A 14536-nucleotide genomic window follows, 5' to 3' on the forward strand; every position below is an offset into this window, starting at 1 on the left:
GAGGTGGGGATGAAGCTGAAGCAGCATGGTCCACTAGAGAATTTGTCCAGTGGGTTGAGAATTGGGGGAGGGGAGCTGGTGCAGAGGCTGAGGGGAGTCAGGGCTCATAGTCTGTCCTGAGGATAGAAATGTCAAACATTCATGACAATCTTTAAGTTCAAGTCCTCTTTGCATTGAAAAAGAATTGGAGTTTATTGATAAATAAGCAAGAATATAGGTGAAAAGTTTGAGAGATTCACTAATTAGCGAAATTCAACATAACAGAGAATCTTTGTTGCTCTTTGTCCACTGCATGTGTGGGGCTCAAAGGGAAACAATGTGGACAAACTTTTCATATTCTCTGATATTTCAGTTCCATGGTGACTCAAAAAAATTTAGAAGACTAAACTGTAAGTGAAAGAGCTTCCCTTGGAAACTCAGAGGTCAGACATCAGATCTAAGTGGGTTGGACAAGGATGGCCTCTAGAAAGAGGAACAATGAGCAGATTCTGCATAGTGAGGAGCAGGGAGTCAGACAAACAGGTGAGGGAAAGGAGAAGAAGAAAAAAAATTGTGTCCATGGCACAGGCCAGAGCATGAGAAGAGGGCAGTGGATTGGAAGGACCACTGGGATCAGTAATGTGTGAGGATGGCAGGAGCAGGAAGGGCAGACCATGGTGGAATTGGGCAAGTGAGAGAGGGCAGGGCAGGAAGGGAACAGGGACAGCTAACAGAAAAATGGATTGTGTAGAGGGATTTTGAGTACTTGAGCCTTGTTCCTTTTAATGATTTCCCAGCCCATGAGGTCTGCTTGTCAGGAAGACAGAATCAGAGAAGATGGTCCCTTCCCATGGGGGAGGTCCCTGGGCATTACCAGGTGGGGCTGTGTTTCAGGAAAAGCTAGAGCACAGAGGGGCAGAGAAGGCCCCCAAACCAGTGGACAGGTAGATTCAGGGACTTGGATGCTCCTATTAGCCTCCCTTTCTCCACCGCTGAGAACCCCAAACACCACCCCGAGTGCAGGTTTCTGTATCTTCAGTCATTTTGCAGGTGACTGCAGAGGTGAAATGCACGAATCAGAACATTCAGACCAGCCAGCTCAGAACGCCACCTGGCGTCCACTGGCTGAGAATTGCCTAACAGGAAGTGAGGATGCCAGGGGTCCGCAGCTGCGCAGAGAACCGACCTGTAGCTGGCTGGTGGCTCAGGTGAGGCGCGGTGGGCTGAGGGCGGTGGGCTGTGGGCTGTGGGCGATGGGTAGTGGGGAATGTCTTCACAGAAGGTTTCTTTGCAAACATACACATGCTCATCCATTTATGTGCGCATATCCTCTTAATTATCCTTTGATTTTTTTTCATTCTTACCTCTTGATTGTCTCGTGTGCCTGTGAGCATAGCAGACGTTTGGGCTTTGTCCTTCTATTACATATCCCCTTTTGCATTATGTGTGTAACGATATTTTCTTACCTATGTTTCTTACTGGTAGATTATTTATATTTAAAATATTTTCCAGTTTAGCAAATAAATGAAATTACCCTGCCTTAGTATGCCTTTGTTTTTTTCATTTTTGAAGATTAGCATCTATTTAAGGGAGCGAGTCCCCTCTGCATGCCCTTAAACAAAGGCACGTTTGAGGTGTTGTGTGGTCCTTGTTAATCTTCTGTGTTCCGGAAACTATTAAATATCAACATTAATTTGAAAAATGCTATTGTTTTATCTTCTATTTTGCTTTTACTCTTTTTACCATATTTTTTTTTCATCTGCTCAATTGTGATTTCCTCCTCCTTTAAATGTCCTGCAGTTGACACTTTGATTCATTTTTATTTTAGATGTTTCTTCTTTCCTAACAGATGCATCAGTGCCTGAAATTCCCTTTAATCTCTGCTTTCGTCCCATTTCACATTTTCTGGTGAGATGCATTTTTATTTGGTTCAAAATATTTGTTAATATTTCTTAATATTTTTAACCTATGGGTTATTTTAAGTGCATTTAATCACCAAGTAATTTGTGATTTTCAGTTACCATTCTGATTTTGATTTCTAGTTTAATACCATTATGGTTGGAGAGCGGGTATTGTAAATATCTATTATTTTACATTTGTTTGGTTGGATTTTATGGCCAAAAATATGGACTGTTGTGGTGAATGGTTGATGTGGCCTTATGAAGAATGTGTTTTCTGTAATTTTGGGGTGAAATTGTCAATAGATATTAATTATATACAGTTGATTGATAGTGCTGTTAACCATATATGTAAGGGTTAATTCCAGGGCACTCAATTCCATTCCATTAATCTGTATGTCTATCTTTATGCTAACCAATGCCACACTGTCTTGATTACTATCACTTTGTAATAACTTTAGAAATCAGGAAGCATAAATTAAGTACTCCTACTTTTTCTTTTTCTAGATTGTTTTGGCTATTTTGAATCTCTTGCATTTCCACATAAATTTTGGAATCAGGACAGGTGCAGTAGCTCATGCCTATAATCCCAGCACTTTGGGAGGCCGTGGAGGGAGTATCATTTGAGGTGAGGAGTTTGAGAGTAGACTGGGCAACATGGCAAGAACCTGTCTCAACAATTTTTTTAAAAAAACAAACACTAGTGGGCGTAGTGGTACGTGCCTATAGTACCAGATACTCTGGAGGCTGAGGCAGGAACATTGCTTGAACCCAGGAGTTTGAGGCTGTAGTGAGCTATGATTGCACCAGTGCATTCTAGCCTGGGTGGCAGAGTGAGGCCCTGTCTCAAAAATAAATAAATAAACAAATAAATAAAAAATAAAAAGGAAAAAGAAAAGAATCAGCTTATAAATTATTGCAAAAAATAAAGCAGCTTGTATTTTGATGATTTTTTTAAACAGGTAAATTACATTGAACTTACGGATTCATTTTAAAAGTATTATAATCTTAGCAATATTGAGCCTTCTGATCAGTGAAGATGAGATTTCCCCCATTTATCTAGGACTTTAAATCTTAAATACACTTTATAGTTTACAGTGTACATATTTTACATGTATCTTATTAAATTTATTTTTCCTTTTTGATGGTGGATTAAATGTAATTATCTTATTTTCATTTGTAGAGTGCTACTTGCTAGTGTATAGAAATGCTATTGATTTTTGTATACTGCAATCTTGCTTAACCTGTTTTTTATGAATTGTATATTAGTGAATATCCTAGCATTTTCTGTATAACAAGATTGTGTATTTGTGGGTAGGAATAGTTTGACTCCTTCCTTTTCAATCTCGTGGTTTTACATTGATTACTCTGTCCTAATTTCCCTGGCTACAACCTCTAGTTTTATGGTGAATAGAAGTGGATAGTGTGCAGTCTTGTTTCTAATCCTGGGTAAAGAACTGAGCCTTTTAGGATGATATGTTATGTGAGATTTTTATGGCAAGAATAATACATCTGCTTTTATATTGGTCGATCATAAAGTGATTTGTATGATAACCATTCATGTGATTAGAAGGACTAATGGGAAGAAAAATATAGACATACTATTGTTATGGATTGAATAATTAGATTTGGAATGCTGCATACAGGGAGCATTGCTCATATTTCTAAGATTAGAGCATAAATTCTCAATGTATAGCTTTTTTCTAAATCTTTAGAGAGTTACGACTCCCATGCAAACAATCAATAAACTATGCCATTTTTATCTTCCTTCTCAATGGAATATTGAAGATTTTTTATAAAATCACCTCTCTATATTTGTTGTATTTTTATTTATAGTTTGGTCTTAAGATATCTCTCTGGAGAGAGGCTACAAACTCTAGCCCTGCTCTGGTGGAGCTCCAGGGGAGGTAGTCATAGTGTTTTCAATCAAAGGATACTTCTTTATCCTGGTGTGTGACCTAATGCCAAGTGTCTGACCTGTGACTAGTCATTCCTTCACAAGAAAACAGTGTTTATAGATCAGACAAGATATCCTTGTGACTCTTTTCTGACCTCTGTCCAGTTTGTCTTTTTTCTACCATGATAGCCACTGTCTAGGGGAGGCCTGAGAGGAAAGAAGTTTGCTCTGAGGTGATGATCAATGGGACATATAGAAGGCAACTTGACAAAACATATAAAATAACAGAAATGGCATGTTACTTACAGATCCCAGAGAGAAGAGACCGGCATGCCTCTGAGGGCAGATAGGAAGGAGTGAAATGTCCTAGACACACGCCCACAACCAGCAGGTGAGGGGAAAACAAAAAAAGAGGGAGGAACCTGTGGCCCAAAGTCTTTATTGAGGTCTGGAGTATTACCAGGTAGGTTTCTCATGGGTATAACTGGTCAGTTTTGAGCAAGCAACTATGAGTTCCACAGAGTCATGCTGTGAGTGAGAGGTGGTCACTGTGGTATATCTGCACAGTACACATGGGGAGTGGGATTTGTGGATGGAGCCAAGGTTTTGTCTAGCTGTCCCATAGGAAAATATGTGCTGAGGCAATATACAATCATAAAGATTCAATACCACATATAAACTAGGAATTCCCATAGTCCCCTAATAGCTCTAGTGTCTCTACTGGCCAGGTGGAAGTTAAGTGGAGTTGAACAACTTATATGAAATTATACTTCAGCATGTTTCCTCCAAAACAGTCTGGAATAGAGTAGATGAACCACCGTTATTTTACACTGCAATATATACAGTCAGAGGAAGAAAAATAGTGTATTTCACTAATGCTAGAGTGCATATTTTTACATCTTTCAAATAGCGATGCATCTTAGAAATGATACTGTAAAGTCACCATCAGCCGTGAGGCAGTCATTATGTGTTTGTCCTCATGTATGTATGAATAAACTTGATATAAAACCTGTGTTCCACATTTTGGATGTTATCAGCATCAAAACTTGCAGAGGGCTATCAATATTTTTGGAAAGATAATCTCAAAGATTATGAAATTTCACAATTCTGTAATTGTATATTGCCTTAGCAACCATTTTGAATATAGGTTTAACTTGCTTGTAACAGAAGCAAGGTTTAGTTGACTTTGACAGTTTCCAGTTCTCTGCCTCTTCCCAGTTCTTTAATGTGGTCAATCCAGATATGAGCTTTGTGCAACCTTCCTATGAGATAGCTGGACACCAACTGCCTGACTCCATCCACTAATACCCACTCTGATTTCTTGTGAGGAATCTAACAAGAAACGCAGCATTGCCAAGGCTTTTGATGATGATGAGGAGGAGGAAGGTGTGGACAAGATGAATTGAAAAGTGATTCAGAAGTTTGATCTGAATAAGAGAAATTTACAAATACCTTTGTTAATATATTTTACTTATTTTTTCCATCTCAGGTAATCATAGAAGTGATATGAAACAAATATCCACATATATGCTAGTTGAAAATGGTGCTTTTTCCCAATAATTTATAATCTAAAAATTCTGAGTAATAAGAATTATTTGCGTCACAGTTTGTCAGTAGTTTTATTCTTTCATTGTGACATATAAAATAATGATGAATTTTACAATTGATGCATATGATGCATAATGCAAATTTTTAGAAAAAGTTTTCAGTGTTAACAAATACTCATGTAGTGGTTAGTATAGATCTCATATTATTCCACAGATTTATATGTTATTAGTTCTTTCAATCCTAACAACATCTCCATAGGGCGGCACTATTTTGAATCTCAGCTAAAGCCCTACAAGGAAGGAATAGAAGAATCTTGAGTTTGACTCAGTCTTTGCTCACAACAACTGTTATTATAGAATATGTTTTTCTTGTATAGTAAATGTAAGAAAAGGTTTATATTTTAGGAATTCTTTCCATTCACCTCAGTAATGAAGTTATTTTTTTCTAAATTAAATTATAAATGATATATGAAATTGCTTTTATATTTAGGTCTGAGATCCACTTAGAATGGATAATGTATGTAATGGGAAGGTAACAGTAGGTTGTATTTTTAATGATGCATATTGATATTCCTAAAACATTTATTGAAAGTTTATTTTCCCATCTTATGTATTATTTGCTTAAATATTAATGTCTTTTTTAGTTCTGTTTTTTCTATTGTTCTTCTCCATTTGCAAATACCACACTTTCTGAGTTATTAAGATACTTCATTTCACACACAAATTTTCCTGCAATTCCCTTTCTTTTAGCCACTGTGCTATTCTATAGTGAAGTAAAAGAAGAGTAAAAAACTGCATGCCTTGTACCGACACCAATATCCACCTGTACCTCGAGTAAACAGAAAGGTTTAGAACGTTGGAACATTGCTGTTGTCATTTATGTGTCTAACCTCCTTGTGAATCTTAGGCAATACCTGGACATACCCCCACTTTATGTTTTTATCTTTCTCAGTGAATTATATTTGCTAGCGTGCATCCTCATTTTCTTTCCTTGTTTTCTGGAGAATGAGAGAGTTTTTCCCTCCATCAGCAACAGTGGTGGTGGTAGGAACCTGTACAGAGAACACTGACTCCCTGAGTGCCTCCTGCACAAGCAAAGGCAGCCCAATGACTGTGGTCTTCCTCTTCCAGACCACGCCCCCCAATGCCTGTGCGCAGCTGGTACAGCTGAGCTCAGAGCTCCCTTCGGGGTTTTCAGGGTCTGCAAGGGCAAGACAGATAGTCCCTCCCTTCCCTCTGGAGTTGGGAAAGTGCTGAGGAAAGCACTTTTTTTTTTTTCCAGATAAAGAATGAATTTCTTCAACAGTGTTTCTGCTTGCTGATCAACAACATGTTACTGCTTTGGGCCTTGCTGGGTAATATGTGTTCTCCTTTCCTTTCCCCTTTTCCCCTTTCCCCTTTTCCCCTGTCCCCTTTCCCCTTTCTCCTTTCTCCTTTCCCCTTTCCCCTGTCCCCTTTCCCCTTTCCCCTTTCCTTTCCTTTTCTTTTTTTTTTGCTATTTGTTTTTTGAATGTGAATATTTTTAATACTTTTGTATACATTTTCATGTTATTTGTTACATAAACATTGTCTATAAGAAAATTTATATTTTGCTTTATGTATTAAGACCTTTCATGCTTGTGTTTAAATATGAATTCATTCGTTCATTATCAGTTTTAAAAGAATGTTTTCAACTATTTTTGTCTTTTCATGCCATCACTTTTTAGTAAATTTAAAGGTAATGTCACTTTTATTAGGAAAGAACACACATATGTTACACATTCTATGTTTGAATCTTTTCCAGAAATGTTGTCTACAATACCTCTGGTTGAAAGGGTAAGTGACAAAGACTACTGAGAGTCACAGGCACAGTCTGCTCAGAGTCCCATACTTAAGTGGATCTGTGAAAGTTTTCATTGTATGCCTTAGTTTGTTCTAATTGTCTAATGTTCACAAAGGCATTAATTTGTCTAAATGGAACTCTGATACCACCTTTCTGAATGCACAGACCTGCAACATTGTTATTGTGGAAGAATGAATTTCATCAAATTGTCTGATTTTCTCTTTTCTCAAAAAATATAAGCATTAGCTAAAGTCCTTGACTTCTTTCACCTCATTTTTGTAGATATCTGCATTATATTTTCTTCTATAGATGGCCCATAATATAGGTATACGTTCTTTTCTTACTCTTTAATGTGTAAATATTAAAATTGTTTTCAGTTTTTAGTAAAATAAATGCCACTCAGAAAATATATAAATACACCTCCAGGCAGCCCACATTTTCATTTCATGGTCTTGTAGAAAGAAATTTACAGTAGTTAATATTTATTTTCTCTTATCACCTAGCACAATATTTCCAAATGGTTTTCATGCCTGTTACTTTTTAATATTGCCATTTTTATTGGCTTAGTCTATAAGTTACCCACATTTCTATTATTTATATGATCTATTTATGTTCATTATTTTGTCTGAATCTTTCACTCTCCTATGATCTAGTTCGCATGTGAAGAGAAAGCTGAGTCTCCTAGATAGTAAAGAAGAGGTTACTCAACCTGGAACTACGAAGAGACACAGAAGCAAAAGAGAACAGAAAGAATTCAGCACTCCAATAAGCAGAGTGGGTAGCATTTAGTGCCTGCAATGTGCAGGGTACTTATGCCAGTGAGATTGCTTCGAGGGGACCACATTGTAAGTAAGCATATCCTATAGGATGCATCTTTTAGACTCAATGGCAAATGTCTGCTGAACAAGTAATGAAATCTTTAGTCTAATGATCTAAACCAGAGGTGGGGAACTTTTTCATGTTGGAAGGCCACATTAATTTATCTGTAAGCCAAATAAAGCTGCATTCAAGAAACTTCAATTAGGTAGACTTAAAAATGTACACTGGTTTATAAAAATCTACTGTATCTTATCAATTTGAAAAAATGGATACTATTTGTTAATTTTAAAGTTAACTAACCTTTTAATTACTTTGTCCTGTCTGCTTTTTGTTGGAAAGCATTTGAATATTTGGTTGCAGCATGAAGGTCCATAGTTTCAGTTGATCCTCTAGGTGGGTATCAGCCAGTAGTGACCTTAAAAGTGTCTTGATTTGGGTTTGGTAGGAGTATATAGATCTGCAGCAATAAGTGGGTGAACAGCAAGAAAGGACTTTTTGGGCATGTTGCTAAAGGTGGGAATATTGTCCATTTTTCCATATTTCAATTGAATCTTTCTTAGCATCAAACAATAACTTCAAAATATCATCTAGTAAGGGCTCAATCAATTCCATCTATAGTACTTTAGGTGCCTTGGTGATATCAACTAGGTGAGGCTGAAATGCTAATTTGTTTTTGTTTTTTTTCTTACTCGGCCTCTCAATTATTATTATTATTTTTTTTTATTTCGGCATATTATGGGGGTACAGATTTTAAGGTTTCAATAAATGCCTATTTCCTCCCCTCCCCCCACAAGTCTGAGTCTCCATCATGACCATCCCCAGATGGTGCACATCTCACTCATTATGTATGTATATACCCGCCCCCCTCCCCCCTCCCACCTGCCCAATACCCTATTACTGTAGTACCTATGTGTCCACTTAGGTGCTACTCAGTTAATACCAGTTTGCTGGAGAATATATCTGGTGCTTGTTTTTCCATTCTTGGGATATTTCACTTAGTAGTATGGGTTCAAGCTCTAACCAGGAAAATATAAGATATGCTATATCACCATTGTTTCTTAGAGCTGAATAGTACTCCATGGTATACATATACCACATTTTATTAATCCATTCTTGGATTCATGGGTACTTGGGCTGTTTCCACAGCCTTGCAATTATGAACTGTGCTGCTATAAACATTCGAGTGCAGGTGTCTTTTTTGTAGAGTGTCATTGGATCATTTGGGTAGATGCCCAGCAATGGGATTGCTGGATCAAATGGTAGATTCACTTGTATCGCTTTAAGGTATCTCCATATTGCTTTCCACAGAGGTTGAACTAGTTTGCAGTCCCACCAGCAGTGTAGGAGTGTTCCTCTCTCTCCGCAACCACGCCAGAATTTATTGTTTGGAGATTTTTTGATAAAGGCCATTCTCACTGGGGTTAAGTGATATCTCATTGTGGTTTTGATTTGCATTTCCCTGATGATTAGAGATGTTGAGCATTTTTTCATATGTTTGTTGGCCATTCTTCTGTCTTCTTTAGAAAAATTTCTGTTCAAGTTCTTTGCCCACTTTTTAATGGGGTTATTTGATTTCTTCCTCCTAATTTTCGTGAGTTCTAAGTATACTCTAGTTATCAGTCCCTTATCGGATGCGTAGGATGCAAAAATTTTCTCCCATTCTGTAGGTTGTCTGTTTACTTTCATGACTGTTTCTTTGGCTGTGCAGAAGCTTTGTAGCTTGGTCATGTCCCATTTATTTATTTTTGTTGCTGCTGTGACTGCCTTTGGGGACTTCTTCATAAACTCTTTGCCCAGGACAGTGTCTAGGAGAGTGTTTCCAACTTTTTCGTCTAGAGTTATAATGGATTCATACCTTAGGTTTAAGTCTGTTATCTAGCGTGAGTTGGTTTTTGTGAGAGGTGAAAGGTGTGGGTCCTGTTTTAGCCTTCTACAGGTGGCTATCCAGTTTTCCCAGCACCATTTATTGAAGAGGGATTCTTTTCCCCAGCGTATGTTTTTGTCTGCTTTGTCAAAGATTGGATGGCTATATGAGGATGGTTTTATATCAGGATTCTCACATCTGTTCCACTGGTCAATATTCCTGTTTTTGTGCCAATACCATATTATTTTAATTACTACAGCTTTGTAGTATAGTTTGATATCTGGCATATTAATGCCTCCCATTTTGTTTTTGTTGCCTAGAATTGCTCTTGATATTCGGGGTCTTCTTTGCTTCCATACGAAGCGTAAAATTATTTTTTCTATATCTGTGAAGAATGCTGTTGGGATTTTAATAGGTATTGCATTGAATCTGTAGATCAGTTTGGGTAGTATAGACATTTTGATGACATTGAGTCTGCCGATCCACGAGCATGGTATGGATTTCCATCTGTTTACTTCCTCTGCAATTTCTTTCCTCAGTGTTTCATAGATCTCCCTGTAGAGGTCTTTTACGTCCTTGGTTAAGTATATTCCTTGGTACTTTAATTTCTTTGTTGCTATTGTGAAGGGAATTGAGTCTTTGATTTTGTTCTCAATTAGATTGTTGTTGGCGTATATGAATGCCTCTGATTTCTGTGTATTGATTTTGTATCCTGAGACTTTACTAAATTCATTGATCAGTTCCAGGAGTTTCTTGGTTGAATCCTTGGGGTTTTCTAGATACAATATCATATCATCAGCAAACAGTGAAAGTTTGATCTCTTCTGCCCCTATTTGGATACCTTTGATTCCATTTTCCTGTCTGATTGCTGTAGCCAAGACTTCCAGCACTATGTTGAACAGAAGTGGAGATAGTGGGCAGCCTTGTCTGGTTCCAGTTCTAAGTGGGAATGATTTCAATTTTTCGCCATTCAGTATGATGTTGGCTATGGGTCTGTCATATATGGCTTGTATCATTTTTAGGTATGTCCCTTCTATGCCTATTTTCTTAAGTGTTCGTATCATGAAAGGGTGTTGAATTTTGTCAAAAGCTTTTTCTGCATCTATTGAAAGAATCATGTGGTCTTTGTTTTTGCTTCTGTTTATGTGGTGAATTGCATTTATAGATTTACATATGTTGAACCATCCCTGCATCCCTGGGATGAAGCCCACTTGGTCGTGGTGGATTATTTTTTTGATAAGTGTCTGGATTCGGTTAGCTAAGATTTTGTTGAAAATTTTTGCATCTATATTCATTAGGGATATTGGTCTGTAGTTTTCTTTTTTTGTTGCATCCTTTCCTGGTTTTGGTATCAGAGTAATATTCGCTTCATAAAAGGTGTCGGGGAGGTTTCCATTCTTCTCGATGTTGTGGAATAGTTTCTGCAAGATAGGTACTAGTTCTTCTTTGTAATATGGTAAAATTCAGGTGTGAAGCCATCTGGACCGGAACTTTTCTTTTCAGGGAGATTTTTAATAGCTATTTCTATTTCAGCTGTTGAGATTGGTCTGTTCAGGGAATCTATTTTTTCCTGGTTGAGCCTAGGGAGACTGTGTGTTTCTAGAAATTTGTCCATTTCCTCCACATTTTCTAGTTTGTGTGCATAAGGATTTTTGTAGTCTTCATAAATTGTATCTTGTATCCCGTTGGATCAGTTGTGATATCTCCTTTTTTGTTCCTGATGGAGCTTATTGGAGATTTCTCTTTTCTGCTTTTCGTTAGCTTAGCCAACGGTGTGTCAATTTTGTTAATTTTTTCAAAGAACCAACTTTTTGTTTTATTAATCTTCTGAATAGCTTCCCTGTTTTCAATTTTGTTTAGTTCTGATTTGATCTTGTTGATTTCAGTTGTTCTGCTGGTTTTGGGGTTGGTCTGTTCTTCTTTTTCCAGCTCTTTCAGTCGTTTCATTAGATTGTCTATTTGTGATCTTCTCGTCTTTTGGTTATAGGCATTTATGGAGATAAACTTTCCTCTCAGAACTACTTTAGCTGTGTCCCAGAGGAGTTGATAACTTGTCTCTCCATTGTCGTTTTCTTCATAGAACTCTTTTATTTCCGTCTTGATTTCTTCATTTATGAAGTAATCATTTAGTAGGAAGTTGTTTAATTTCCACGTTTTTGTGTAGAAATGTGAGTTTCTGTTAGGGTTGATTTCTACTTTTATTCCACTGTGATCTGAGAAGGTACATGGTATGATTTCTATTTTTTTAAATTTCTTGAGATTTTCTTTGTGTCCTAGGATATGGTCAATCATAGAGAATGTTCCGTGAGCTGATGAGAAGAACGTATATTCAGTGGATTTGGGGTAGAATGTTCTGTAGATGTTTGTGAGACCCAATTGTTCTAGAGTTTTGTTTAAGTCCATTATTTCTTTATTAATTTTCTGTTTGGAGGATCTGTCTCGTGCCGTCAGTGGGATGTTGAAATCTCCGGCGATTATGGAGTTGTTATTAATCCATTTGCTTAGCTCCAGTAAGGTTTGCTTTATGAATCTGGGTGCACCTAAGTTGGGTGCATATATATTTAAAATTGTTATCTCTTCTTGTTGAACTGTGCCCTTCACCATTATATAATGACCCTCTTTGTCTTTCACTACTTTTGTTGGTTTAAAAACTAAATCGTCTGAAATTAGAACTGCCACACCAGCCTTCTTTTGGCTTCTATTTGCTTGGAATATTGATCTCCACCCTTTTATTTTTAGTCTATATGCATCCTTGCAGGTTAGATGTGTTTCCTGAAGACAGCATATACTTGGCCTGTATTTTCTTATCCATTCACCCAGCCTATGTCTCTTGAGTGGAGCGTTTAAGCCATTCACATTTATTGAGAGAACTGATAGGTAAGGTAGATTACTGATCATTCTGTTGGGTTGGATGTTGTTGCTATGATTTCTGTCCTGAGCCATTGTAATATTTGGCCTTTAATATCTTTGGGTTTTGGTTGTTTTTATATCCGTGGGTTATTATTATGATGTTCCATGTGTAACGCTGTTTTAAGTACTTCTTGTAGGGCTGGTCTTGTCTTGGTGAATTCTCTGAGCTTTTGCTTGTGTGAGAATGTTTTTATTTCTCCTTCATATACGAAGCTTAGTTTTTCAGGGAATAATATTCTAGGCTGGGCATTGTTTTGTTTCAAAAGAGTGAGAATGGGGCCCCAGTCTCTCCTTGCTTGTAAAGTCTCATTAGAGAAGTCTGATGTTATTCGAATTGGCTTTCCCTTGTATGTTCCTTGCTTCTTTTGTCTTACAGCTCTTAGAAGGGCCTCTTTAGTTGATACTTTGGTCAGTCTGATGACTGTCTGTTGTGACGTCTTCCTGTTTGCGTTGAATCTCCCAGGGGTCCTCTGAACTTCTTGAACTTGTACATGAAGATTTTGAGCAAGGCCTGGGAAATTTTCCTCTATTATATCTTCAAACAGCCTGTCAACCCTTGAGTGTTTTCTTCTTCCTCTTCTTGTAACCCTATGACCCTCACATTAGGTTTCTTCACAAAATCCCACAGCTCTTGTAGGCTTTGCTCTTTTTTCTTGTTTTTCTGCTCTATTTCTGTGACTGATTTATTTGATTGGAGGGTGTTATCTTCAAGCTCCGAGATTCTTTCTTCTGTTTGATGTACCCTGTTCTTGAGACTTTCCACTGTATTTTGTAGTTCCTTGAATTGATTCTTCATTTCCAGGAGTTCGGTTACACTTTTCTTCATTGTGTCTATTTCTTTTCCCATATCCTGGAGGCTTTTTGTGATTTCTTTGTGTTGGTTTTTGAGTTGTTGTTGCAGCTGGGTGAGTGTTCTTATGATCCATATACGAAATTCCTCTTCTGTTGTATTGGTTGCCTGATTTTGGTTGGTGTCCGTTTCTAGGGGGCTGGTGCTCCTCTTTGGGGGTGTGTTTTCCGTTTGGTTCTTCATATTTCCTGAGTTCTTTCGCTCATTTCTTCCCATGTCGATCAATTGTTGTTTCTTTCCTTAAGTTATTGTTTGGGTATTCACACACTTTGTTTAGTTTCTGAGGCGTTAGGTGGTGCCTGTGGGTGAAATTGGACCACTCCCTGTATATTGAGTCAGTGGGTGCCGTGGAAAGGCTGTGCAAGATGCCATCCCTGTCAGTAGGTGGCGTTTGCTTGGAGGAACAGGCTATACTGTTGATTTTGTGTCCTGTTAACAGCTCTTTTTCTGGGCGGAGCTGGGTTGGATAAGCCTGCCCTCTGGCCGTTAGCAGGGGTCAAAGTTCTGTTCTCTGCTTCCAGGGAAAGCTGTCAGGGTGGGGCTGGAATGGTCCCGCTCAGCCAGAAAGTCTGGGTGTGGGGGTGGGGCTGTCTGAGACCCGCAGTCTGGAGCGGGCCTCGCTTCTTTCCACCCTCCCCAACTCTGCAGGTACTCCTGGGCCTCTGCCAGCAGGCCAAACCACAAGCCACCAGGCCTCCCCGGACTGTGATGCCGTCAGGGAGGTTCCCTGCACAGGAATGCCACCTGGGTTGGGCGCACGGCCTCCTCCTGGGAGGAGGGTTGCCCTCTAGGACGCCGATCCGCCCCTGGAGGCACAGACACCTCAGTAGGCTGTTCACGTATAACCCTTCTGTTCCCCGGGCAATGCTAGCCCTTGGTGCAGGGGATCTGGTCTGCAGGTCTGACCTTGGGTCCCAGAGTGCAAACTGTATCCCCACCAGGGAGAGGAT

General features: G+C 38.5%; 1 long non-coding RNA gene across 2 annotated transcripts in view; it reads left to right on the forward strand.

Moving 5' to 3' along the window:
* The first annotated feature begins 1024 nt into the window (after window positions 1-1024).
* Window positions 1025-14536, forward strand: part of LOC105871322 (uncharacterized) — a 100430-nt gene continuing 86918 nt past the window's right edge. For both annotated transcript variants that reach the window (XR_001154034.2, XR_001154032.2), the window contains exons 1-6: window positions 1025-1187; window positions 1829-1887; window positions 4083-4165; window positions 6604-6676; window positions 7105-7136; window positions 7797-7988. This is a non-coding gene — a long non-coding RNA (uncharacterized LOC105871322). The remainder of the gene's footprint in view (window positions 1188-1828; window positions 1888-4082; window positions 4166-6603; window positions 6677-7104; window positions 7137-7796; window positions 7989-14536) is intronic.

Source organism: Microcebus murinus, chromosome 7 (genome assembly GCF_040939455.1).
Source record: "Microcebus murinus isolate Inina chromosome 7, M.murinus_Inina_mat1.0, whole genome shotgun sequence".
Classification (NCBI taxonomy): Eukaryota; Metazoa; Chordata; class Mammalia; order Primates; family Cheirogaleidae; genus Microcebus; species Microcebus murinus.